Source organism: Piliocolobus tephrosceles, chromosome 13 (assembly GCF_002776525.5).
Source record: "Piliocolobus tephrosceles isolate RC106 chromosome 13, ASM277652v3, whole genome shotgun sequence".
Lineage (NCBI taxonomy): Eukaryota > Metazoa > Chordata > Mammalia > Primates > Cercopithecidae > Piliocolobus > Piliocolobus tephrosceles.
Window position 1 is genome coordinate 109,423,610 of NC_045446.1, and position 4,142 is coordinate 109,427,751.

The 4,142-nt window shown below is 52.1% G+C and overlaps 1 long non-coding RNA gene across 1 annotated transcript in view; it reads left to right on the forward strand.

The window, feature by feature from the left end:
- LOC111540007 overlaps window positions 1–3,420 on the forward strand; it is a 34,829-nt gene extending 31,409 nt beyond the window's left edge. Inside the window, exon 6 of the long non-coding RNA XR_002730866.2 lies at window positions 3,124–3,420. This is a non-coding gene — a long non-coding RNA (uncharacterized LOC111540007). The remainder of the gene's footprint in view (window positions 1–3,123) is intronic.
- The last annotated feature ends 722 nt before the right edge of the window (window positions 3,421–4,142 follow it).

Sequence of the window (4,142 nt, forward strand, 5' to 3'; positions counted from 1 at the left end):
TCCTTCCTTCCTTCCTTCCTTCCTTCCTTCCTTCTTTCCTTCCTCTTTCTTTCTTTCTCTCTCTCTCTCTCTCTCTCTTTCTTCTTTCTTTCTTTCTGGAGTTTTTGTGCAATGGCACCATCTCGGCTCACTGCAACCTCTGCCTCCCACCTCAGCCTCCCGAGTAGCTGGGATTACAGGCACGCACCACCACACCTGGCTAATTGTTTTGTGTTTTTAGTGGAGATGGGGTTTCGCCACGTTGGCCAGGCTGGTCTCAAACTCCTGACCTCAAGTGATCCTCCCGCCTCGGCCTCCCAAAGTGCTGAGATTACAGGTGTGAACCACCATGCCCGGCCAGCATTTCCTTTTCAATGAGCTCTCCTGTATATCATCCCCTTTGTTTTCCACAAGAACCCTATGTGGTGGGAGTATTATTTTCTCTATGGTATAGTTGAAGACACTGAGGTTCAGGGAGGTTAGGTGATTTACCCCAAGGGAGTGTCCCAGCTGGGATGAGAGCTGGGCTCCTTTCTCTCAGGGCTTTTTATATGGCACCAAACTGTCTTTCTTCACCTGCCTCAGTTGTCCTTACCCTGAAATCTGCCTTCTTGCCCCACCTGCACTCCTTCCCTTTGCCCCAGCTGACTCACAGACCTGGGAGAATCCCCTTCTCCCACCCACCTGTGCAGGTGTAGGTGCACGCCGGCCCCTGCAATGTAAACCTCCTGGACCACAGCGGGGCTTCAAGGCTATCCTTTGGCTGGCCCTGACCTTCCAGGATCCTGGGGTAGAGGAGGCTGGGAAGGTGCGTGCCGAGGGCACCAGGGAGATGTCAGACTCAGTTACTATGTTGTGGACTATTCACGCTGCCTCGGGGGCTTGCGTGTCGCACTGCATTAAGTGGGCACTCAGGGCTTACTCCCTCTAGCTAAGAGATTCAGCCCCACTTTCCCTTTCCCCTGCATGAGACCACTCAGAAGCATTCTCTATCCCTGGGGATGCAGTCAGGGCCTCCTGGATGCCCAGCCTTTGGGAGCTGCCACTCCAAAGGGATGAGTGTTCAATGTTGGGGGCGGGGGTAGGATGCCTTTTCCCTCGACAGTTTCATCTGGCCTCCCTGGGGGACCAGGCTCCTATTTCATGGTTTAGTGGGGAAGAGTCCAAGCCTTGAGGACCCCTGTACGTGGGCTCAGCTCAAAGGTGGTGCTCAGCAGAAGCCCGGATGCAAGGGTGGGCTGCATTCAGGAGAACCTCAGACCTTGCTTCTGAAAGAAGACCCTCCTAGGCCTGCAGGGAGACCTGGCAGCCCATTCCTACCACAGTGGGCCCCACTCCACCTTGCTCATCTCCTGTTTTGTCTCTGAACTCTTCCCATTTCCTTCGTACACAGCATCAAGTTGAGGCTGGAGACTGGGGTGGCAAAGGGAGGGCAAAAAGGACCCATGTTCATACCCCTGAGGGAAGGATTTTTGGGGCTCTGTGGGGTGCCCAGCATGCAGAGTGAAGGGTGGGAGCAGAGAGCATGAGCCGGGCACAAGCTGAGCCTCAGAGTGCAGGGGCCAGAGCTACCCCACAGGGTCTGCCCAGCACCCTCCCTTCCAGCTCTATTGCTCTGGACCTCACGGATGCCCACCAGGACACAGGTCTCCCCAGTGCCCCCACCTCCCATCTTACACCCTGGCCCCCACAGCGTCCACCAGGCTGCTGACACCCTAGGACGCTGTCCAGGTCTCCTCCTTGCTCCAGACCCTTCACTAGTTCCCCGTTGCTGACAGAACGACATCTGAACATTTGAGCACAGCACTCGCTGACAGTCTGGCATCATGTTCCCTGTGTTCCTCTGCAGCCCGCCTCTCCCTCCTCCCCACACCAGGGCGGTTCTCTGGCCATGAACTTGTGCTGCCGCTGATGTACCATGCTCCCTTGGTTCTTGAGACCTTGGCCTGTGCTGACCCCTCTGCTGGGACTGGCTGTACCCCTTGGCCACTGAGAGAGATTCCACGCATTCTTTGTCTCTCCTCTGAGATCCACCTCCACTGAGAAGTCTCCCAGGCTTCTGCTCCACTGAGGTGGCCACACAGTTAGGCACATCTCTTTGTTTTAACAATTAACTGCTTATGGTTTGGCTTTTTTTGTTGGTGTTTCTCTCTGACCCTTGATAGTGAGCCACTGAGAGTGGAGGCCGTGTCCTAACCACCCTGCCACTCAGCAGTACAGCAGTAGCACTGTACTTGGCCTGCCCTGTGGATATTTAAATGTTTGGAAAATACATTTTTTAAAATTATCCTTCCTTCCTTCCTTCCTTCCTTCCTTCCTTCCTTCCTTCCTTCCTCCTTCCTTCCTTCCTTCCTTCCTTCCTTCCTCTCTCTCTCTCTCCCTCTCTCTTTTTTTCTTTTGTAAAGACAGAGTCTTTCGATTGTGCCCAGACAAGTCTTGAACTCCTGGCCTCAAGTGATCCTCCTTCCTCAGCCACTGTGTGAGCCACCACACCTGGCCAGAAAATGCTTGAATTCACAAACTCATTAATGACTAAAGTCATTGGAGAGGTACTTGAGGAGCTCTTCCCATCCCCCTGGTCCTTCCCCAATGTTCCTGACACCTCCCCATGGGACGTGGGAGACAGGTCTCACAGCGCACAATCCAGGCTGCCCTTAAAAGGGCTTGGAAACCAGATTCAGGTGCCCAGAAGAGAATAGTATCTCCAAAGTGCTACTAGTTCTGCCCTTAGTCCTGTCCGCATCTTTCTCTGATATCCCTGTGAATAGCATGCTATCCAAATTTCTGACATTTAAGCTGAATCCAGGCTCAGAGCCAGCTCACTAAGCCCCAGTCTGAGGAGCTGCATTCTCTGTGACATCATCCTCCTCGACTGGCTCTCAAACTAGGTCAGAGCCTGCTGGCAGGAGCCGGCCAGCACTGATTGCCCAGCAGCCTGCCATGCGGTTGCAGCTTCTGGGTAGACAGAGCAGCAGGGCTGCTGAAGTTGATGGGGAGGTAACTAGGGGTGGGGCGGGGCAGGAGAAAGTCTAACACTGAGGCCAGAGCAGGTGGAAATGTCTTCCTTACCTCCCTCACTCCCATGAGTTAATTATTAATAGCTCATCAGTCATTCGTCCTTTCACTTGCTTATTCCACAAACAGGTGTTGGATGCATGCCTTGCGTTAGGCATTGTACTAGGTGCTGCAGTAGGAAGTAGAGATCTTTGTCCAGAGAGGGAGGAAGACATGATGAATCACAAGTGGATGAGCCAGAGGATTCTCAGTATGTCCCAGGTTCTCTGGGCTGCCCAGGGGAGGAAACAATGGAGAGGATCTATGGAGGTCAGAAGGCAGCCACGTCCTGAAGACCAGGTGCACACACATACGCAGGACCAGCCTCGAAGCCCACTTTTTCCACCATGCCCCACTCACCAGTATGTGCTCTAGACCCTATATCAAAACCAGATTTCAGAGGCCTCCTCCCACCTCCACTGCCACCACTCTGGCCCCAGCCTCCTTCTTCTGTCTGGTGACTGCAGTAGCCTTTCCACAGAGCTTCCTGCTTCTACTCTTCTGCATTTGCAGTGTATTCTCTGTATGACAGTGAGAATGATCTGGTTTTAAATATGTATTTTATTTTTAGTAGGTAATACATGCCTTTTATATAAAATGAAATGATTTTTTAAAACTCCAAATAATCAGAAACAGATCATGTCACTCTTCTATTTAGGATCCACCCAGTGGTTTCTCACCTGCTTAGAACATAAACCAAATCTCCTGCCTGGTCTGCAAAGCCCCACTGTCCTGGGTTCATCTGCTTTTCTGACCTTGCCTTGCACCACTTGCCCCTCCCTGGATATGAACCTGTCTCTTCCTCAAACAGGCCAGTCTCCTTCTCACCTCCTCTGGCCTTGCATGTGCTGTTCCTGCTGCATGGATTGCTCTTCCCCAGACCCCCGCTTGGCTGTTACTTCTTGTCAATCAGAGCTCAGCTTAATGTCATCGCCTCAGGGAGGCCTTCCCCAATGAATAATCTAAAGTGGCCACCAGACCCTCTATCCTATCACTGCATTTGTTAAAAATAACTTTATTGAGGTATAACTGACACACAGTAAACAGACGTATAACACTCCATTGGAGACATTTTGAAATATGCAAATACCTGTGACCATCACCACGAT